Source organism: Rattus norvegicus, chromosome 1 (genome assembly GCF_036323735.1).
Source record: "Rattus norvegicus strain BN/NHsdMcwi chromosome 1, GRCr8, whole genome shotgun sequence".
NCBI lineage: Eukaryota > Metazoa > Chordata > Mammalia > Rodentia > Muridae > Rattus > Rattus norvegicus.
The window spans coordinates 170,916,134-170,940,575 of record NC_086019.1 but is presented as its reverse complement, the minus strand read 5'-3'; the positions used below and the strand labels follow the sequence as shown (position 1 = coordinate 170,940,575).

At 45.6% G+C, this 24,442-nt stretch overlaps 1 protein-coding gene across 1 annotated transcript in view; it reads right to left on the bottom strand.

Moving 5' to 3' along the window:
• The window catches only part of Ppfibp2 (PPFIA binding protein 2), a 145,448-nt gene extending 121,521 nt beyond the window's left edge, over positions 1-23,927 (bottom strand). The window contains exon 1 of the mRNA NM_001100582.1: positions 23,715-23,927. The gene's annotated coding sequence lies outside the window, so the exon portion shown is untranslated. The remainder of the gene's footprint in view (positions 1-23,714) is intronic.
• Positions 23,928-24,442: the final 515 nt, after the last annotated feature.

The window sequence follows — 24,442 nt, the reverse complement described above, 5'->3', positions numbered from 1 at the left end:
GAGTAGAAGACCCTAAGGGGCAAGGTAGCTCTTCTTAGACCACTGACAGCAGCGTGCTAGGCTGTGTCTCCCCACAGAGGGTGATTGGGTCTTCCTTTCCTCCATGCTTAGCTGGTAGATCACATGGTCTAGGAATGTTCCTTCCTGCAGCCATCCTTCAACCTCCTGAGCTGTTCCCTGGTCAAAGCACTGTCTTCAAAATGACTGCCCTTTCTTTCCCAACAGATCTCTCAATCTCCAGACCCGTCTTCCACTTACTACCATCCAAAATGCCCTATGGCTGCCAGAAGGATGGGTCCCTAGAGTTTGTATAATGTTTGATAGCTTCCAGTCGTACAGGGCATGAAAGAAGGCCTAGGCACCCAGAGACGAGGGCAAGTGTGCCCACGGAACATGCACTGGTCAGACCACATTTGCAGCCCAGTTCTTCTTTTACCAGCTGTGCCTTTAATAATCCTTTAACATTACTCAGCCTCATTTTTGCTACTTAGAAGATGCAGGGGTCATAGGAATTCAAACCTGTGCTTGGAAGTTCACAGCCACAGCAGTTTTTCTCCTGCCCACATTTGGTTCCTGCCCTGAGCAACAACCAAGCCAAAGACACCAGCCCATTCCTGCTCTCAGAGGCTTTCTCAGTAAGAGGTGTTTAAGACTCTTGTTCCCTCTCCTCTTCGAACATCCAATGTTCCCATCTTCCTCTCCAAGGACCCGCTCTTACCCTCCATTCCGTACCACCACAGACTTCTCCAGGGCACTTGGCACATTATATGTAGACTTTTGGAGGACTCAGTCTCTTGCCCTAAAGGACAAGACCATGTTTCTGACCTTGGATCTCAGCTCACATGGCTGAGGGAATGAACAGACCAGGTGCCTGCAGAAAGTAGCCTGAGGCTAAAAGGAAAAAAAATCCTTCCATTTATGAGCCTGTTGGAACAAGATATCTGCTCCCACACCAGGATGATGGGACAGGCATAGGACAGATATTCCCATGCCTAAAGGGAGAAATGGAACCAAGGAGTGGGTCACAGAACTGCCATCGAGAGGCTCCCAAGGGTGGCAGGTCAAGTTACCCCTGCCTTCTGCTGGAGTCAAGGCCTCTAAGACCATGCGGAGTCCTAAAAGCCCTGAGGTCACATATCCTGACTGGAAAGCAGCATAGTCTATCTACCTGGTCTGAGACAGTCCCCCAGAGCTACAGACAACCCAAGGACAGAGCCACAGGCATTGAATTTCCTGAAGAGAACACAGCAAGGCATTCTCTTGTGACAGAGGAGTCAAAGTGGGACAGAGGTATGAAGAGATGTTGTCCTTGGTGGATGATATCTGGGTCTAGTAAGAATAAAAAGAGACTGCCACACCTCAGGGAGTCTAAGAAAAGCTGAGGAGAAAATAAAAGAATGCTACTCAAAGTAAAGAAGCTTGCTGCACTTGGCCAGACCTAATCACATCCCCAGTAAGTCCTCACAACAAACACTAGGCCTTTATAGCATCAAAAACAGTTTCGTTTGCTGTTTTCTCATGGAAGGCTTGGAGCTCTTATGCACTGTTGCTCCGTTAGCATCTTTTCCTGTTGTGCCAGGTTAGCAGGCAGGATAGACTGGACACCCCCAGCCACTCCTTACTGGGTGAGTTCCAAGCCATGCAAGCCAGCTCTATGGAGCATGCTGGAAGGATTCCTTTGGCTTTCTGGAAGTTCCACTTAAAATCCAGCCCAGCTCCCATCACATGTCCTTGCCACACCACCAGCAGCCTTCTCTGGCACAGCCTAACCCACATGCTTCCACTTAGCACATACCCGAATACTCAAGCCCTTCTCACCAAACCACTGTGCTTTAAACCAAACCATAATCCACCATTAACAACAGCAGGGCAGTCACACAGCTCAGCACCCTCCTCCACAGAGCACAAAGAGCATCCCAGAGCACTGTGACTGACGTTACCTCCAAGTGCCACAAACTACTTCTGCTGTTGTTGTCCTTCAGTATTAGGAATAGAAGTGACATCTCTCTCCCCATTAAAATGCAAACTACTTAGGAGACACACTAACCCAAAGAGACAGCAGGAGACACTACCCTGTAAAACTGTGCCAGCCCACAAGGAGTACAATCCAGTCAGGAAACAGTGAGTGGGGTGGCTTATATCCAGATAGCACATCCGACCCTAAATGGAGGAGCATTGAGAAGGGGATGGTGTTCCCCTTTGTCTGGTTAGTTAATATCTTCAAAGGGCATCTTCACCTTCCTCTGACTATTCACACCTCTAAGTCAGTTCCTGGCATTCTGCTCAGTACCCAAGCTATCCATGTCTAACTCAAAAGATAATTGTGGTAAAGAAACTATAGAAACACTAGTGACCAAAGTCATGGTCCTTACCCTTGTGCCTTATAACGAGCTGCTTGGGCAGATCTAGGAACAGACTATTCAGGCATTGCACCAAAAAGAAAGATTCAGAACGGGAGTGGGAAGTGAGATCCCAACCCATACCTCTGGAAAAAGTAAGACAGGGCCCAAGCAACACATGGCCAGTAGAACACCACAGCCTTCCTTTAATCTGCCTCTTAGTCAGACCTTAGGTCAAGCTGGTCTGTCAGAGGGAGGAGCCACTGCAGCCACTTAGAGAATTTTGGATGGAGGGTCCCTCCTTCTTTTGGAGAGCCTCAGAAAATGAGAAGTAAAGGTAAAAGTGATGGCTGAGATGAAAAAGCCAGGAACAACTCCAAAATGCAGCCCTCCCCAGCCTGCTCCCCACCCCACTGCTTCTCACAATGCATCACAAGGATGGCAAATGACTTCCTGCCTGGGCAATTTCCACCTGCCTGTAAACAAGGCCTTCTGGGAGTTCACAGTAGGTTTCCAGCCTCCTAGAAGTGAATAGACTTTGTCTGCATTATCTCATTAGCGAGGGATACATTACAATTATCAGCTCTGTTTTGCAAAGTCTGTGACCAGACACTGGAGAAAGAGTGACTGCAGTCAAAGCTGAGGCCAGCTTCAGAACAGTCTCACCTCCATTCACCCCCTGAACTTGTAGTCAGTTCATTGTAGGCAATGGCATCCATGAATGGGGCACTTGGAAGCCACGTACTATTCCCACCAATCATGTGAGAGGATGCAGAGTAAGAGAAAGCACCAATACCAGGGGGTAGCCTATGGTAGTATCAAAAAACCTTAGCTGGAGTGAGACTGCCTGGGTGAAAACCTCAACTTAGATCTACATTGTGTCTGCTGGAATCCCTGACACTGAAGCTACAGGAGAGCATCTTCACGTCCCTGTGTCTTTTACATGCTGCCTCCTCAACCTAAAGACCCTTTCAACAGTCTCTATAAAACACTAAAAATTACTTTTTCCAAGTTCAAACTGTTCTATGCCCTCCATAATAGCATCCCATCATCTCTGTTGAGACCAACAACAGAATCTCTCCACTGCGTTCATTGTCTCATGTTGCCAAGGAAATAGCCAATGGAAGAAGATTGGCATCTTCTCTTGTACGGCAAAGTATCTGACAGGTGAGTGTGAGAGAAGGAATAGAGCATATACGGCTCTGCCCTGTCCTTCCCTTCTCCCTAGAGATATCTTAATGAGGAAGGTGGCCTGTCTCTGGAGGAGAGTACATTTATATATGCCCATATTAGAGATGGGCATGTTAATTCTACAGACGAATGCATTAAGAACCCTATGGCCACGTTCTCTATAAATGACTCCATCAGCTCTAAAGCTGATAGCTTAGTCTGCCTCCAACTCCTGGTCCTGTTTTTTTCAACTCTTGCCAATTTCAGTAGCATGAACAATTAGCATACCTCAAATGAAGCCAGGCCACTCAGTGAAAGACAAAGCAACAGAGTCCATAGAATTACTGGTCCCCAAGTGGCAACTGGTGACCCAGGCACCATCTTCAAGGGCAGGAAGAAGCACTTTCAGGAGCTACCAAGTGGCTCACAGCCACGGGTGACGCACCTACTTCCCCATGGGCTCCGCTCCATCTAGGCTTGGCTCCTTAGAAACTGAAGTTGATGCTGTAATTCATTTTCCCACATAGGGCAATGCAAAGAAGGTGGTCTGGGAGGAAAGGCATCTGGGTTGTGGCCAGTGGACAATGCCTGCCAAAGTGGATTATCCCTCAGTGTCTGGAGTTTGGATAAGCTTTGTCAGGTCTGTCAATGTGAATCAGGTCTTCACCAAAATGAACATCCAGTGGACACTGGGGGTGTCTTACCCTAAAATTTGCCCTCCCAGAGTGCTTATCTCTCCATTCCTTCCCCCACCGGCCACCAATATAGACAAGCCTGTACTCCACTGACAGGCTTAGAACCCACCCTTCAAAAGAATCATGCTCACTTTTCTTCTTGCTGTGGCTTCTTACAAATATACATGTACACATTCAAGGAGGAACACATAGATATGATGCCATTACACTGATTCTGAGAAAAGCTTCAAATACAACTTCAAAATGAATTCTTCTCCCAAAGGTCCATCTTAAAACGCATCCCTAAATAACTCCAGCAAAGGGTTGTTGAAGCCAGGTGATGATGGGTGGGCAGATCTGGTGGGCCATTCCTTCAAATCTGTGGATGCTTGTTTTGTTTTAAATAATAAACTGTTAACATTGAGTCTACCACCTATGGCTCTGAGGTTTTGTGGGGGTTGGAGTGTGAGGTCAGTCTGTGGGATTCTCTACCTTCTCTTACAGAAGGTAGCAGATCTGTGCCTGAATTCCTGATGACTCAGATGGGATCTAATAATGCCATTCAGAATGCCCTAAATAAGTTCTAGCATCCAGCCCAGCTCTCCCTCCCTTTATTATCTCTCAGGTTGTCACCACTGCCTTCTCTGGGCTTCTGGATCCATCCAAGGCAGTAAGACATGATCCATGACGCTGCTCCTCAACCTTCCACAGCTGCCCCTCCTCCGAGAACCAGTTGCCATTTTTTTTAAAGCCCCATTTTGTAGCATAACAAAGGTCCTCTACCTTCCAGGTGCCCTACCACTAAGCTATGGGTCTCAACACAGCAGAATTCTTCTCACTCCAGAAAGACATAAATGTTTTCTTGCCAATGGGCATGGAGCTCTCTTCATTAGTACAGCGCTTGCCCAGTATGCACTCAACCTAGTGTGAACCTCAACTTAATGGTTCAATCTTCAGCACCATGGAATAAGGGATAGTGGTATCACTAGGTATAGTGACTATAATCCTAGAATTAAGGAGTATCAGAAGTTCAAGTCACTGCTATACAGTGAGTTTAAAGGCAGTAAGGGATACATGAGACCCCGGGTTGTTTGTTTGTTTGTTTGTTTGTTTGTTTGTTTTAAAGAAAAAATTTGGCCATACATATAAAGCCTCTCCTATCTCCTTAGTTACCTCAAATGCTTTCCCATCTATATTTCAAAAGCTCACGTAGGCACCAGGAGGCTTTCCTAACACACCTGGTCCTGCTCTGCAGAGATGCTGGATGCCTCCAGTCCTCATTCTTACCCCACATGGAACCCACATTAACCATCAGAGCTGTTCACACTGCTTTTGAGAATGACAGTAATGTATGTGTTGATGTATATGTCTGCCCTTGAGAATTTTCTGACTTAGAGTGAGGGTTATCTTTATTCATCTTCTCTCTGGTAGCCCAGTGAACTCAGACAGACACTCGGTAAATGACTGTGTGACTTGAGAGAGAGAAAGCAGTGTTTTGTCAGCATTCTGAAATAAGGGCTGGGGGCCTGCCTTTCAGAGGTTAAGGCTACATTACTACCCATTGAGGGGAGGCCGGCTATGCTTGGGTCTGACATGAATGAACAACAGGCAAACAATAGATGTAGCTGTATTCCCAAAGAACCAACAGAGCAGAGGATATGGCTTACCCTGGGAGATGATAAAGACAGGCTTTTCTCCTCATTCCATTAGCTTAGAACTCAAAACAGCAAGAAAAAAAACAAAAACAAAAAACAAATAAACAAAAAAAACCCCACAAGTCTGAAAGTCTGGCATGTTCTCTTTATTATCTAGAATAGTGAGGGCCTTGTGTATAACTATAAGCTACAACAGCTACCTTCTACAAGCCCCTCTGCCCATGGGGGTTTAAAGTCCCAGAATTAGACATGCACAAAGCACATATAAATTGAACCACTCAAAATTTATTTTTCACTTGACCATTCATCTTAACATTTGTTGAACAACTCAATTCTGACTCAGAGCAATGGCTTTCCTTTTGGATTCAAGAAAGAAAAGGGGTGCTCTATGGGGTGCTGAGTGGTGGGTGCTGTGTGGCATGTGCTTTCAGCTCTAGAAACTGCAAAGTCAGAGACATAAAGATCACCTGAATGCAGGAGTCTATGGCCACACTGAGCACATAACAAGACCCTGCTTTTTAAAAAGATGCATATAGTAATGTTGCTATGAACTTTGGTCAAAAAAGCTTCTTTTTGCAGTGGTCAGGGCTAACTGCAAACTCCTATCTGGTAAAAATGATGAGAACAGTGGCCTTTAAATGCTCATGGTACATCTCTATCAGCCTGTCTGAGGCTCAGAGGACAATGCAGAGAAGTGGGCTTAGAAAACCAGGTGGTCCTGGTGCAAGCCTTTATCCTACCACTCAGGAAGCAGAGGTAGGAGGGTCTTAAAAGTTCAAAGCCAGCCTGGTCTACAAAGCCAGTTCCAGGAGAAGCTACACAGAGAGACCTTGTCTCAAGTATAAAAGGAGGAAGGAATGGGCCATGTGGTGTTGTTTCGAAGCATTACATGGCCCTCACACTGTCGGGCTCACAGCAGTGGTGGTCACCTGCACAAGCTTGGCCCTTCCCCCATCCTATCATAAAAGGGGAAGAGAGATTCGTGACACGCAGACACACTCACCCTAAGGATTTGCCAACAGTTAATGGTTTCTAAGGTAGAGGGACTCATAAGGCCTCACCCTTCCCTAGGGATATTCAGGAAGCTAGTGGTTGCTAGGAGAAGGCAGAACCCTTTTCTTCAGTGGTGTAGCCAATGGCAAGGTGTCCAGCTCCTGTAATTAACTATGCTCCTGTAAGTGATCTCAATGAAATTCATAAGGTCACCAAAGAGGAAAAAGGTATAATAAAAAGGGTACAGAAATACTTTTCCTGGAAATGTTGCAAAACATACCTTTACAAATCAAACTTTCTTCCAAGCTGAAATCAAGCTAATATGTTTTGAAATTATTTATAACTATATTCTCATTTTGCTAACATACTGTGGACTCAGCTTGTCCAGAATCAACCTTAAGAAAAGCAATGTAATCAATCCTACTTGGATTCCCAATGTAATCAGCTTAGCTTTGATCTAATGCTATGTCTCTACATGACCCATGCATGCCCTTATTCAGAACAGTGTATGTGTGGTAACTAGACCTAAGAATATTACTAGGAGTAAGGTATTGAAAATGATGTCTCCCCACAACTTTGTTGGCATAGATTGATAACCTCTGGTTGTGACTGTGTACTCTTATGAGTCAATAGAGCTATTTAACAATACCTTCCTTTATAAGAATCATGTAAACTATTGATTAAAACAAAAGCTCGTCATTCATTTTAGAGACTGTAGTTACTTCACAGTTCAATACAGTGGACAGCCTTTGTTCAAGGGTTCAGCGCTCTTCAGAACAATTCAGGCTCAGGCTCAATTTTGGGTAAATGACACCAAGGTTAGTTTCTTTTCTTTTATGCAGCTCTGCCTGAGAGGAAAACTAGATGAGGGGAAGGTCAGTGGGAGTGGAATAGGGGACAAGACAGAGTAACAGGAAATGAACAAATCAAACTACACTACATACATATATGAGAATGTCATAATGAAATACACTGTATATAACTAGTATATGCTAGTAAAAAATTAGCATCAGAAGACCAAAGACTACCATTCCAGATTCAGCCTGCAATCCTCTTGCTTCTGTCAGAGGAAAAGAGGGCTTCCCCACCACTGGCCTGGGTTTCCTGGGAGCCATGAAGATTTGCAGGACTGTTGCCAGACAGTCCCAATGGCATGGGAAAACCTCAGCCCTGAGCACTCTTAGGTGAGTCTTTGGACAAGGTCAGTCGAGCTTCTGCTCCTTGCTGGGATTCGTCTATCTCATTTGTCAGGATCAGCAGTAAATGCCTCTCTGTCCTTCACCATGACACTGATGCTTGTTTGCTGGGAGTAATAAAAGCACCCTGAGCTGTATCTCCAGATTTTGAAGGTTGAAATCCTAACCCCCATGTCACTGTATGTGGAGTATGACTGTATTTGGAAATAAGATCATGAAAGAGAAAATTACATTATGGTAAGGTCCAATCAGATAAAGCAGGAGTTCTTAGAAAAGGCTAAAATGCTAGGTATAAAAGAAAGACTATGTGAAGGCCCACCTGAAGGCAACTACTCAGAACCCAAAGGGAGAGGGCCCACAAGAACCAACATTTCCAGCAATGTGCTCTCCAACTTATAGCATCCAAAATTATTAGAATTTAAACTATCGCTTCAAACCTCTGATTTCCAATACTTAGTTCTGCCAGTCAGAACAAACTCAGAATTACTCTCCTTTGACCTCAGAGACATAGTGTGGTAGATTGAATAGGTTTGGCCCCGACAGACTTATGTGTTTCAATGCTTGGCCACAGGGAATGGCTCTATTAGGAAGTATGGCCTTATTAGAGAAGGACTAGCCTTGTTAGAGGAAGTGTTTCACTGTGTAGGTGGGTTTTGAGATCTCCTATGCTGAGGCACTCAATACAGAGGAGAGTCCACTTCTGCTGCCTGTCCTTCTTGCCACCTGCCTGCAGATCAAGATATAGAACTCTCAGCTCCTCTATCCCCATGTCTGCTATGCTTCCCACCATGGTGATAAAGAACTGAACTTCTGAAACTGTAAGCCTTCCCCAATCAAATGCTTTCCTTTCCTTTATAAGAGTTGTGTAACTTAATTTTTAAAGTTTACGTTTAATGATGGTTCTTAAATGCTCTAACTTCCCTTCCAGCCCATCACCCATGAGAGGTGGTGGAAAAGAAAGTCTAGAGAGAAGCGGACCTATTTAGAAATTGGTTTTCGGAGCAAATTTCATCTGTGTTGTCATAAAAGTTTACAGGTCATCAGTGACAGCTCACTGTACTGACAAATACTTCACGGTATATCATCAGCCCAGTCTGGTAGAGTTGGGATAGCAGCACAAATCAGCAGCAGTGGCGTAACCTAGCAGACACAGCCAGGCCTCAGCTGAATTGGCACAAGTCAGCAGGAGAGGCCAAGACCAAAAGGAACTCCAGAAGTTCTCAGCTGTGCCTCTTTCAACTAAGATCAGTGAAGAGGGGAGACAAGAAGATAACTAGCTCTACAAGCAAGCCCCTCTCACAGTCCATTGAGTCCTATTTATAGTCCCTTCAAATGTTACATGTTCTCCACGTGTCTTGCCTCAGAACCTGCATCTGTATCAGCTGGCATCACTTTGTCAATCAGTCCTAGTACTGGGAAGTGGCACATAGCCGCCAGCACACCATCAGACATGTTTTGGTGCATTTCTCTATGGAGTCATGAAAAATGAAGCTCAACTACTCAATGTATGGTGGACCAATATATGTGTGTTGTTAGCGAAGAATCCTTTCCCATCCATCCTTTCACGTGCTTGCTTTAGCAAAATATCCTTTCACCTGTGTCTGCTAGAACAAAACGTGCCTTCATGTGTCTGTTTCAGCAAAACATCATCCAACACAACTAACTTTCCAAAGAACCCATAAGTTGCCACTTCAGCGTTGCCTTGGTCATGTTGTCCCTTCACAGCAATGAAACTCTAAGACACATAGTCAGGAAAGCCCACAAGAAGAATAGTACATAGCCTCCCTGGAGCTGGTAACTTTATTATCCTGATCCAAGGTGTTTCCCTGTCTCTCAGACCAAGGGAGAAATCTGATTCACACTCACACATTAAATATTCAAGTGCAGGCAGTTCTTAACATTTATCTATATTATTTGTAAGTAAGGTCTCGGGTGAATTATACCCAGGGACTAAGGCCAAGACACAGATGGGGTTGCATCAAGGAAGAAACCATTAGACCTACAGAAATAGCAGCTATCAACCAACTAACAGCCCTGGGCCCAACCCTCTTTTTTTCAAAGCAATGCAAAAGCTCCTGCATAGGAATGAAATGGAAAAGGAGGGTTGGAGCAGGGACTGTCCCCTAACATTAGCAGGCCAGTCACAAGATACTTGTCACTTAGATCACTTTCCTACCTGTGAGTTCTTAGGCCAGAGGGTAATTTAGGGACTTTCCCACAAAGAGAGAGGAATCCCCCTTCTTGTCCATGTGTTGATACAGACCAAAGAAAGGCTGTGCTAGTCAGGTTTCTATTGCTATGATAAACAGCATATCCAAAAGCAACTTGGAGGTTGATTTCCATCACCGAGAAAACGCAAGGCAGGAACGTGAAGGCACCAATAGAAGCAGAGACCATGGAGGAATGAATGCTGCTTACTGGCTTGCTCCCATGGTTTTCTCAGTTACCTTTCTGACATAACCCAGGTCCACCTGCCTAGGGATGGCACTGCCTATGGTAGGCCAGGTCCTTCTACATTAATTAAGAAAATTACTCACAAGCCAAACTGATAGAGGCAATTTCTCAACCAAGGTTCCATCTTCCCACATAAGTCCAGCTGATATAGAATTGATAAAATTAACCAACACAAGACTGCAGGAGCAAGACACTGCATGGGTATCTCCTCTCTTGTGGGCCCATATAGTCTCACTCTTCACAGGAAAATAAAAATGTTTGCAACCTCCATTTTTCTTTGCTCTTCTCTCATATAGCAGGGTTTTTGGTCCAGCAGGGACACACCAACAGTTCCTCAGAGTCAAAGGAAGAAGTACTTTGGTCCCTATGATTTGATTCAAAAGGGACACAACAAAGACATTCGAACTCCAGGTTTTCATAAACCACTCCGCCTGATGCACAGCCTTTGGAAATTCGTTTATCACCAGGTAAAGTTGGGCTTTCCCGCCTCCAGAGTAAGAGGGACAGGGTGCAGCAACAGGAGTCCAACTCTGCCTTGTCTGAGTCACTATGGCAGTGTCACCATATATTGGACAGGTAGCTTTTAACCAACACAGATTTATTTCTAATAGTCTTAAGATGGGGAGTCCAAGACAAGGAAGATTTAGTGTCTAATAAAGGCCCATTTCCTGTTTCAGCTTCCTTTCTCAGGCCTTTTTAATAGGGACTAGTCCTAGTCATGAGGGCTCAACTCCAACATCTAATAATCTCTTTGAGCCCTACTTAATACCGTTACCTCAAGGGTTAGGATATCAAGAAATTAATGTGAATGAGGGGAACATATCAGGTCATAGGAAAATTGGATGGATAGTAATTAAATGCTGGTCTGCTCAGTTTTGTTTGAGTCTTACCATAGGTAATATACATTAACCTCTCAGGTTACTGTTTACTGGGACTACTGATATACCTGCTTCACGCAAGGCTGGACAGTGTGATAAGAAAGAGGATAGAATAAACCACCCACACTCAGTGCCTGGCCCAGTAAATCTGTCTCATCCCACCCAGGGGACACATTAGAGAGTCAAAGTGTATCCTGACTCCCACCAAAAAGTGGCCAATTACCTCCAGGCCAATCCCAACACAAGTAGACACTGAGGGTACCAGAGCTCAAACACAGTACATGTGTTCTGAATTCTGTGAGTCTCCCTAGCAAGTCCCTGACAGAAAACTATCAAGGCCATGGCCTTCCTGAGCTGAAAGTCTCTATGGATCTCATATCCACTCTTACAGTCCTGGGCTCTTTGCTCAGCCATTCACCCGGAGACTTAACAGCTAACTCTGCTCAGGGAAAGAAAGCAGGCCAAGTTTATGCTGCTTAGGGGCCACTTGGGGACTGACTTGACACATAAGTCACAACCAGGGAAAAGGATCTGGGAGGTACCCATCATGGAAGGAAAAGCAGAAGCTGGGCTCTGTGGATTCATGTGGGGAAATGACCATGTTCTGATTACATTCACAGCTAGCATTAATCTTGAAGCAGCAGGACCTCTGTCCTTTCCTCTGGTATCAAGAGTGCCTGTATCAAGTCCAGTGATGACTTTGAGGGAAGACAGCCAAGTAGAACCAATATTCTAGAGAAGCCCCATCATGTTCTTAGTAGATGCCAGACTCTGAGGGAAACAGTACCAAAGCAAGAATCAGTCTAAGAGTTGGGAAGACACATGATATAACTGTGATGTGATAGCATGCCTTTCTCACATACCTGAAAGGACTCCCTTCATCAACACCATTTCTCATTCAATTGTCACTTCATTCAATTGTCACTTTATCTAAAGCTGTCTTTCAAATGTAGGTGGTCCTGGATTGGGACAGTGGAGCATTTCTGGACAATTTTAAAGTGCCCAAATTTGGAAAGTAGGACATGGAGGTAGAGAGTCTCCCTCCCCAAGACACAACCTCTTAACGTAAGATCACAGGACAGTGTAGCCTAGATACTCCTAAATCTTCTTGATATGAAGAGTCACTGTTTTTACAGCCTCTGCAGCTGATCTCAAGTTTTCTGAGCTGATGGATAGTTTTCCCAGGCTCACACAGAAGACAGAACAAAGAATGGTCTCTTGGACTAAGGCTGGGTCCTGAGCTGCAGGAGGCACATTGAGCCTGATAGAGGATGGAGACCAGAGCAGACCTACTCAGTGATAAGGACCAGCTGGCTCTCCAACAAACAGAATCGGAAAGATCCTGACTTGAACAGACAGCTTCCATGAGCACCCACCTGTTTAGAGCTTGAACCTGCCATGCATGGGAACAATGTTGCCCTTTCATGCAGGGATCCTAGCGCCCACTCCAAACCTCTGCTTGGGCAAGCTCTGAGCAAATGCTTTGCCACACTGTATCAGCCACGCTTTTCCACCCCCACAGCTTCACCTGGGTTACTGCCCAGGTTGCCCTGACTCTCATTCCTTATTATGCCCTTCAGCCCACTCCAGAGTGCCACTCTTGTTAAACATCCCAAGGTCCTTAAATGTTGGAATAGTTATAACTGATGTGACTAATGATGAAGTTAGCTAAGACACCTTTTGTATTCCCTGAGACAATCAGTCATCACACCCTATTTTAACATGTTTTCCTGAATGGGGGAAACTTAAGGAATTTAGCTAAGAATTCAGAAATTACCTATAATAGTAAGGGACTTAATAGTTTCTCTGATACCTTTAAAAAAAGAGCAGTGTAGGGACTGGAGAGATGGCTCAGCAGTTAAGAGTACCTGCTACTCTTGCACATACCAGGGTTTGGCTCGCAACAACATGGTAGCTTTTACTCCACCCCCATCCACATCCCTAGTAACTCTAGTTGCAGGAGATCTAAGCCTTCTGGGCTCAGAAGGCATGAGGCAGGCACACATGTGATGCACATGCATGCATACATACATACATACATACATACACACACACACATACATGCAAGCACTTACCCATATACAAGTATATACACACAGACAGACAGACACACATACACACTTTTTAAAAAGAATAGTAATGTGTTACTATTTTTTAGCCCTGCTCCTAACAAGAACTACAATATGCTTTATTACAGTCTAGCCACGTCTACCAAGTTCCTCCTCTGAAGAGTAACATGGCCAGTAACATGCTGACTTGACAGTCTTCCTGCTTTGTCATCATTAAGGGGAAAAGGAGCTTCAGTATAATCGGCAGCTTACTCCGGACCCTAAGTGTGGTGGCAAGGGTAGAAACAACATGCATTTAGGGTCAGGACAACCAAGCAGGAATGTGATGCCAGTCACTCACCAGTTAGGACACCTTGGGAAAGTCACATGTCCTCTCAGAGTCAGTTTCCTCCAGCACTCAAGCTTCCGAGGTAGCCAGTGAAGCTTAAGTAAGCACAAATCCTGCACTGTGCCTCAGGCCTAGTGGGTCCTTACTAAATGATCATGCCTCATCTCTGGTCCTCTACTTATCCTCGTTGACTCCTTGGGTCAACCTAAGCACCCGCTGTTTTCTACATAGTTAAATTCCAGCTCTTAAATCCCACTCAGGCAGGGGACATGACCCACTCAGCCAGAGCTCCCACTGTGCCTGCAGAGAATGGTATGAAAATTTTCTAGTGACTGAAATAACGTGGCTGGAGGACCTAGGAATTATACTCTACCCCTGTTCTTGAAAAACGTTTTCCTAGACTTGGTAGATTAGTTCCTACTCTAAGCCATGTGCCCTCCCTGCCCTCCAGAGTAGGTTATCACACCCCTCTGGCATCCACATTCCTTAACCACAGCACTCTCCATCTTGCCATACATCTTATCCCACCACACCCAAAACCTCAGTCTGTTTATATAAGGCCCTGAAGACCACCGCCCTTCCCTGCCTGCTCCTGGGGATTAAAACCTCCCTGTGGCCTAGGCTGCATTAAGTCAGACTTCTCAGTGTGGTTACTAGGGCCTTTTTATACCCAGCATTACCAGAGAGTCCCCTTCTACACCTATTATATACTCTCTTGGATGCTGGGAGACTAATGCCTCAGACCAAGTCATAGGATGTCATGTTTTTGCAATCTTCACAGGAGGCCGGTGTGTCTGGAAGAGCATTCAGAACCTAGTTACAGTGAGGCCAAGGGCAGTGTCAGCAGAGATTATGCAGGATTCTTTTGCCTTGGGGATCCTGGCTGTGGAGTATCAGCCCGCAAGGCCCTTCCTCAGAGCCCTTCCACTCCCCTGATCCATCAGCCTGTGACTTGAAGACTCCTTTTTTCTACTCTCCTGCCCTTACTGGACCCTATCTACATTCCTTGCTTGCTGTCTTTGCTCAGAGCTATTAGCTTTTCCCACCCTAGTAAATTCACACACACACACACACACACACACACACACACACACACACACACGCCACCTCCCAGCCCACTCCACAATCCCAGGGTTTTTTGTTTTGTTTTGTTTTGTTTTTTGTTTTGTTTTTTGTCCAACTTGTTTTATGAGACAGAATCTCCCTCTGTAGCTGAAGCGGCCTCCAAACTCACAGTGATCCTCTTGCCTCAGCCTCCAGAGTGCTGGGATTTTAGTCACAAGCCATCACACCCAGATTCTTTGTTCCATTTCTAGCAGTGAAAGGTTTCCTCCTCACTCCCAGCGCTCTTTTGTTTTTGGTTTTGTTTTTTTGGCGGGGAGGGGAAGATTGGGGGTTGTTGTCGTTTTGTTTTTTTCCTTTTTGAGACAGGGTTTTTCTGCACAGCCCTGGTTGACCAAGCTGGCTTCAAACTCACAGTAATTCTCCTGCCTCTACCTCCTGAGTGCTGGGATTAAAGGCGTGAGCCAGCACCACCCAGCTTGCCTCCTGTTCTCTTAACTCACGGCATTCAAGGACCAAGGATCCCTGTATTATCTCTTCCCTCACACCACAGCCTTCAGCTGCCCAGTCGATGGATGCAAGTCTGGACAAAGCATGGTAGCTGCCTCATTCACCCTCATCCCTAGGCCTTCCTGCCTCTTCTCAGGCCTTGCATGACAAGAGCACTGATTTTGCAACAAGTACGGGTCTCTCCTACAACTCGTCTCCATGTGACAAGTTGGATAAATTTGAGGAAAACTCCTCTCTATTTCTATTAATGAAGCCAAGCTAAAAAAAAAAAAAAAAAAAAAAAAAAAAAAAAAAAAAAAAAAAAGTGCATGACTTGGTTGTTTTCACCTAGATTGTGAACATACCCACAAATTGATTCTGGGAGCCTAGGGACAGGACTTCCCCCAGAACCTGCTCAACCCTCGGAGCTGGAACCATGTGCTTTTCTTTCTGTATTCTGAGGTTCAACCATCTGCAACTGATCTGCTTCAGACTCTCCTCCTGATTTTCTACCCCCTGTACCATGACTGTCCTTTCTACAGCACACCTGCCACTTCCCTCTTGAAAGTTCAGCATCAGGAGGGAAACTGCAAGGTTACTTCATGATGTGAACCACTTCTTCTGACAAAATGTTTTTCTCAGGCTTCTTGAGAAAGGAAAAAATAATGATAATGCCATTACTGCCTGCACCAAGCCAAGCTAGCACCCGAGCCAAGGGTGACTATGTCGTCGTTTCATTTAATCTTCACAACAACCAAATGAAATGGGCCTCCGTGAGTTGGCCAGTGAACAACTGAGAAACTTAAAACTCAGGCTTGCTCAAAGTTGCAGCCTTGAACCTGTATAGCTTAGGGACTTGGGTGGAGAACTGTTTGATTCAAAGTGGCATCTTAAGAGCTGCCAAGGCCCTCAAGGATCAGGCAGGTCAAGCCTTCATGACGGAGAATACCAGCTGCCTGCCATAAAGAAATGGTGGGGTGGGGAGAGCAGGAGGAGTCAGTTTCCTCCTCTGCTGAAGCAGGACAATAATCTGCGCCCGGGGCATTGTCTGCGCCAGTGAGCTGGCACAATGAAAACCTAGACAGACACATGGGGATGTTGTTGCTGTTACCAGGTAAGCAGTGTTGCATCGAAGAACCAGATGTCTTGGCCGGGTGCAGGAAGAGCTTATGTAATAAAACCTTTCCATGACATCCAGTCAAGGTCAGGTGTCAGAGCCAAGAACGATTCCGTGGCTCTGGTGAAATGCTGAATGAGCAAAAATGTGCCTTTTCCTTCTTAAATCACAATTCAACTTCTCTTGGCATGCCGATGTACTCTCCCCCAGCTCCCTTCCCCCTTTCTGCCCCTATGGCTCAGAGGATTTGGGGCCTGGGATAAGTTTGATGCCACACACCCCAGCATGCCTGAGGCAGTCCTGCCATGCTGGGCGTTGTGCTGCACTTGGAATCCCAAAGCTAGGAAGAGAGGATCCCTAGGCAGCCTAGGCTAAGCAGTACAAGAGAACCAGGGAGAATCCTTGTCTCAAACAACAAAGTGCTAGTATTAAAGGGACGTAACATCATGCCTGGCAAAAAAGACAAACTGGGTAGCTCCTACGGAAAAAAACCAAGGCTGACCTCTGGCCCCTATATTACCTGCACATTCATGGCCACACAAGAACACACAGACAAATTATTCATGTTGTAATATACAAATTTAAATCTAGTACTCTAGAACCTTCAAAAACCTGTTTCTCAGAGATGGGAACACTAGATGGTAGCATGGTTTCCCATAATATTGAACTGCACTACCTTTGCCTCACGAGATAAGCCCTTTGTCCAACATATCAAAGGGGACATTCCACTATTACCTCTGTTGCCTCCAGTAAGCAGTACAGTGCCAAGATAGATATTCATGATGAAAAAGCCTCCTTGGTTTAAGGGAAATGTGGTATTAGGTTGTGGAACCTGCCTGTTTCCTGTCCTTTCTTTCCCTCTAGGCTCCTATACAACTCTCTCTCTCTCTCTCCCTCTCTCTCTCTCTCTCTCTCTCTCTCTCTCTCTCTCTCTCTCTCTGTCTCGATTATCAGCTAAGGAATTGCTCTTACCAGACACTTCATTTGTTAAGAGCTCTTGGAGGCAGAAGAGATGACTCAGCAGTCAAGAGCACATACTGCTTTTGCAGAGGACCTGAGTTCAATTCCAGACACTCAACAACTATCACTCTAACTCCAGGGGAATCTGACACCAATGACCTTTGAGGGCACTTACACTCATATACACAAAACTTAAAAAATAAGATATTGAAGGAGAAAGTGATGACTTGTTGGGACACCTCGTACAGTCACAGGAGCAGCCCTCTAGCTTAGAGAGGTTCTTGTCCAGCCAGAGATGCCCAGCTGCATTTGACTGATACACTCCTAAGTGCACTGTGAAATTACATCTTCACCCAGGAGGGGGAAGCATTCTGAGTATTCTTGGTAAACAAGGCAAACACCCTCAGGCAGTTAACAGGGCTCTGAGCCTCCCCAGGAAGGCAAAGAAATTCCAGGATTTAGATAACCCCCTTCCCTTTGGAATCTTTATCTCAGGGAAGGACGGTTACACTCAGAGAGAAGTCCCTTGGGAATTCCACAAGGAGGGAGAGCCAAACATTCCAGAGTCACCAGAAGTAACTAATCTTTGTTAATGGGTTCTCCTCCCACCTTACCTATGCAGAAGTCATTCCTAAGCCTTGGGCAACCCAAGTCAGCTGTCTATGACTGTCCCTGCTACTTTACTTAAGTCTCATTGGGATGACAGGACAAGGATACTAACTCAACCTCAGAAGAGGTGGAAACTGGCAAGAAAAAGCCAGGATGGCTGGACAAGTTCACCTTCAAAGTCAATCTCCAGCACAGGTGGTCACTGTTTAGGTCTGCCCGCTCCCACTCGCCAAGAGATAAATTCCAATTGTTTTACATTTTTTACCTAGATCTGCCTTAGCAGATGGAAGTGACCTGTGTCCATGACAAAGGTGAGACTGTCCTGGGAGGCCAACAACTGGGAAGCCTGGCTGGTCAGAGAAGTGCAGAAGGGGTGGCTGAGGAGAAGGCTCACTGAGTCTCTCACAGCTACCAGTCAAGGGCCTCTTCCCATCCATCACTCAGTGGTCACAACCCTCACCATTCCAAGGACAGAACGTCCTTAGGACTGGTTTGCTGACTCCAGCTGGCTATCATTCCTAGCACCTTCCCCTTCTTTCTCTCATTATTCATCGCTACAGTAGCAACATCTTATGGAATGTTGAATGTGTCCCCAAAGTTTATCTGGGAGAGAAGAGAGTGCTGGGTCCTTAGAATATGCATTTCCAATGCATTAGTAACTTGTTTAATTGTTACACTCCCAAAGAAACCCTGAGTATGCACATAGAGCATACTGAGAATACAGCTCAGATACCATAAAAAACACTTCTCTACATGAGCAGCCCCACCTATGGAAAGACCTCAGAATCAGATAAATAAGTAAACAAACAATCAATCAAACAGGGCCTTCAGGCACTGGCTGCCACCCAACACTTGCCCTGAATACCTGAGCTATATGGCTCTAGCCTCCCTGTTCTGTTCTACACCCTGAGTCCCCCAATCTGATTGAATGCCTGTTCTCACTGGCTAGTGGGATCTCCAACTAGACCTTCTGGCAGCTCTCCTCTAGCCCATGACATGGGGCTACAGATGATATAATGGAAGCCAGGAGGCATGTTAGCCTGGATCTGCACCTAAGAATGGGGTGACTTTGGGTACGCTGCTTTGGGCTTTGCCATTGTGTTGGGTAAAATCATAAAGGGTAAGCAAGAAGCTACCCAAGGTTCTTCTCGTTTTAAAATGTATCACCACCCTCTTTTCCTTCCCTCGTCTAAGGGGTCCCTCCAGGATCCCATACCTGTTCACAATCACCTCATTCTCTGCCGGTCGTCAGTATCTAGGATGACTTTTTCTCTCCCTCAAATCCAGTCAGTCATTTCTTGGCAAGCTTGCTTCATTGCTATCGTCACTGCCTTGACTCAGGACCTGAGATTCCCTATGGATTACTTCAATAAGTGTCCTTGTGCAGCCCCTCTAATCTACCCTTCCCAGCCTAGCATCCTCCTGAAAACAGACTTGCACAGAACCTTTTCCATATTACTCCTAGCTTTCAATGTCATCAGTACAAAATAATTTCTTTTTAAATGAGCTGTTAGCATGTTGCTAAGTACCTGAGGTTTTAGTACATGTGTTACCACAGAGGTCAGAATTTGAATGCTTTAGCTCTAACCTTCAGGGCCTTCCACCATATTTTCACTTCCTGGACTCCAGCCTTTCCTCTTCAAATGTCCCCACCATGAATAGTCATTTCCACAGACTCCAAACACTTCCTCTTTCAGGAAGCAGGTAAACGCATATAAACCAGGAAGCTGGTGAAACTAACCTAGGGGGAATTGGGAGTCTCAGTTAGTTGGGAAGAGACACACAAGGGCCATCCCTACGTTATGAACACAATCTGGTCGTGTTGCACGAGAGGTACAGTTTTCCTGTGTTCTCACCCACACTAGGGGATGTGGCTGTCCTAAAGCCACCCACACTCCTGTCAGAAACCCCTCATAAATGCATTGGTTCTCCAAGCTAGGCTTGGGTGGAATCACTTCTTTAGTGTGTCATCGGCGTCTTATCTGTGTTGAGTAGACATCTGTTCATGTCTCCCCAAGACAGTCATACAATACCCCACCACACCCATAATTCTAGCCATTGAGCCATTCTTTTTTGAGCCTGCCTGTCCTGTCTTTTGGCTTCTGTCCTCATTCCTTCCTTTCTCTCTCACAAACAACCTGTTCCTTTCCCTCCTTACAGAAGCAAAACCTGCCGGCCAACATAGGACCCACATGCATGGGAAACTCTTGCTGATATCTATTAAATATTAGGTCTCGTGGGAGAGCTAGTGTAGCTGCAGCTGCTCAGGAACACAGCAGAGAGCAGATTCTGCTGTAATTCGTGTGTGGTATTAGTGGAGAGAGTATAGTGGCTTGAGATGACCGGGTTCTAGGTCTCACTCATGTTAAGGAGCAGAGGCAACAGGTACCTTAGAAAGAGAAAACAGTGATGACTGACATGTCTTGCATAGCGGTATATAATCTACAGGGCTTAATCAGCGTTTGAATATTGCATCTCTTCTGTTTGTATTCACTCTTCTCGTATTTTGCATTGAGGGAATCCACCAGGGGATTTTAAGCAGAAAAGAATCGCAAACAGATTTGTATTTCAGATTCATGACCTTAAAAAGCAATGTCCAAACATTATAATCTAAGAAGCATACACTTCTCAGGCAGAGAGGCACAAAAGGACAGGCATAAAACTCCTCAGTTTGAGGAATAGTGATAATGGAGTTAGAAATGGCCTAACCATTCACCAGGGTATTATAGTTTATCTGATCAGAGAGGCAGTCTTACCCTGTGTCTACAGATGTGTTACAGACATGCACAGATGTGTACAAGATTACAACATGGGACTTAATAAAAAGCATCATACGCAATGGATGCTTAGCTCTCGTGTGCATAAATGTGCAGAGATACAGAGGAAATGAAAGCAAGAATTACTTACCAAGGAGCATCAAACCAATGACATTAAGGCACAAAAGAAATTTTCAGTTTGCCAGAAACAAAGCAGAGTCCAAATGCCTCTAAAAGTCTGAGGCCTTCTGGAAATCTCCACAGAAAGCTCACCAGTTTAATTTAGGGTACCCATCTCCTACAAGGCTTTTTATCACAAGTATTTGAGATAATAACAGCCCCCTGATGAGAACTACTAGGCCCAACAGACTGCCGGTTCGGATTTTATAATAGACAGAGCTCACCTTCCCTAGACTCCAAAAATAAACACACATAGGTGCCCTCAAGCACAAACAAAACAAGATACTAGGGTAGCAAAGGGCAAAGGAAGTGGAACTCCTCAGAGGAAGGAGGAAGCAAGAAAACCGGTGACTCAGGAAAACCCAAGCCCAGAGTTTTAACTTTACTTTTGGTGTAGTTATGCACAGAGGAGTGACCACCATATCTTATATGGAGGCACACACTTAGTGGGACTTAATAAATGTTTAAAATGAGTCACCTAAATATCCATTCTTTCTCCCTCACCAGGGTATTTGAAACGGGAACGAACCGTAAACAGATCTGTATTTCAGGAGAAAAACACACACACACACACACACACACACACACACACACACACACACACACTTACTTATGGGCATGTAAACATTAGCTGCTGACCAGAATTGTCTAAGCAGTGCATCAATCCTGGTATCCAAAAATTGAAGTAGAATTCTCCAGGAACTATTCCTTTTCCAAGTGTCCTATTCTGGCTAATCAATCACCTCCCCTTCTCTGGCCTGGTATTTCTAGTCTCTTCTGTCTTCACTCTCTTCACATTTACCTGAATTGACCTCCCAGTCTCCTAACTGGCCTTCCAGCCATGGTCCTCCAAGCACTACCCAGTCCAATAGCCGATCCCAGCTGGCTGTTATGAGAAACACCTAGAGAACTCTGAACAAGCCTGGGACCTACTTAACCTGAAGAGTTGCAAAACTCCCCGGGATAATTCTGAGGCCTTCGGAGAGTTTATACATCACTATCAATTATTGATACAAGCAGGAGAGAAATGGGTTAGAAATGCAGAATGGCAGACTTCACCCCTGACCCACAGCGTCAAAGTCCACATTGGAAGAGCATCAGGTGATTCTCAAGCTTGTGGCTGAAGCACACTGCTCTAAAATGTCAGCTGACCCTTCTCTCCACAAATGTTTACTAGATTTCTGTCAGGCTGGGGGTTGGAAAGGTCAAAGTTCAAGGACTCTAACTTTGATAACCTCAGTTGACCACAAGTCAGTCTCTGCTCAATATCTCTCTCATACATGGATGTCCCTGGCCTTGGGCCATCTGGGACCATTGGCTTTATTTATTTTTTGTTGTTGTTATTTTGCTTTATCTACTAGTCAGGCCAGGAACCAAGAAGGACCAGTAGCCATTTCTTAGTGATTGACTGAGTTTGCCTTATAGACCTCTCCATGGCCCAGGTTCTCCCCTAACATCTTCTTGTGAGATCCCTCATATAGACCGTTTTAAAGCTTTCCCAGATTTTCCTTATTTTGGTGGGGAAAAAAAAAAAAAAAAACAAGAAAACTAGAATTTCTGTAAGTTTGTTCCAACCTTCAGCTACCTTTACCTCTTACATGTATCTCTTATGTTATTCACCTGCTTCGCACATCTGCCTTAGTTATCAAAACACAGACATCGGTAACAATAAACTAAAATTGACACATCATGGAGTCTCAAAGTAATACCACTAATATTCTATGTGAGGGCAGAGTGTTGTTGCTCAGCGGTAGAGCACTTGCCTAGCATTCGCAAGGATCTAAATTAGATCACCAGTCCCCATCACCATCAGCCTTAAATAAAATCCCAAGTGAAAATAACAACAAAAGACTTAACGATAGTCCACTTTAAAGTCACTTAAATACGCATACAAATGGGCTGGTGAAGAAAGAAATAATTTCTAATCGGATAACATTTTAATATGCCAATAGTAATCTAAGACTGAAGATTAATTAGGTCTGTGGTTGACTTCCTTCCTGTAGTTGAGCATTTAACTTAAAATACACGGTCATCTTATAAGCACTACAATCTACAGTATAATCAGTTAAGGACCAAGAGAAACGAAGACAACCAGGAATAAAAACAAAATATAAAGAGGAAGAGTAATCTATATCAAATATCTCAATGCTCTAAAAGAAAGAACTGAATGCCTATTTGAATCCTACCGGAACCTTGGAAGTTCTGCTTTTTAAACATAACAACCTTATTTTAATAGGAGGGAAAAGTATGGGTCTGGTGTCCGAATGGAGGGAGGAAGGGAGAAAGGAGGAGGACCCACTTTTAAAAACAGAAGCATCCCCACACCCTAATCCTGCCTGGAGCCTTTGGGAAGCGTGTTGCATTTAGCAGTTAGTGCACAGAACTGTTCCTGGCCAAGGCGCTCCAGACCATGGGTCTATGGAACCCACCTTGGGCTCTGGAACCCACCTTGGGCTCTCCCGGTTGACGCCGCTGCTACTTTCACGAGACACAAGGCTGGGACAAAATCGCCCGAAACTCTGAAATATCGGAACACCCCAGTATCCCACTCTGCCACCTGTAGAAGAGCGGGGCTGGTGGCAAATCCGGAGCAGGGTCGGGGAGAGAACTCAAGCAAATCCACGGGAGTTACTCCGTTTTCTCAGTTTCCCAGATAAATAAGTGGGTACCCAAGTCTTAAAACGTTCGGAGGTCTAAAGGACCACGGACCCCCAGGTAGTCCTTGGATCTGGGGGTACTCAGTTCCCGGGATAGCGGTGATGCGAGGCAGGAAGAGCCCACTAACCTGGAGGAAGAGCGCAGCTTCTCTCTCGGAGGCTCAGGTATGCAGGTCGCTCCGGTGTGCCCCTTACTCTTTCCAACATAAGAGCCGAGAACCAAGTGACAGGCCACCGGCCCAAGAACCAACTGCCAACTAAGTGGCTGACCCGCCAGCACCAACCGGGTCCGGCACCCACGTGACGGGGGCGGGGACCCCAGAGAGGCTCGTCCGGGAGTGTGGCTCTCTAGCTGCTGGGGCCTTCCCCTAGGACCGCCCCTTTGCCACCCCTCCTCCTTCTCGCGCACCGCGGTGGCCAGCGAGCACCCAAGAGCCACAGTTCCAGTTCCACAGGGACTTGCCTGGTTAGCTCCGCCCCCAGACAGTACTCGCGTGCTGGCTCAAACCCCACCCCTCCCGAAAGACCACGCCCCTCTCTGGGTCCAACCCACTGGTTGCACCTCGTACTCTTAGCACCCTTCTGGCCTCAGAAAGGCCCCTAGGCACTTTCCTTGTGTCCCACTGTGCTCAGGTCTCCAGAGCTTTTGTAATCAGTCAGCAGAACGAGGAAAGCGTGCAAAGAATTGCTGAGAGGAGCGCGCGACGCACACACGCACACGCACACGCACCGGGCCTTGTGTGATCCCATTGAGATTAAAAGCTGCATCATTCCCAGACCACCCCCAGTGTCAACCTTAGGTCTGTCTAAGCTCAACCTGCACCTCCCCCACCCCTCCCCCGACCTTCCTGGAGGT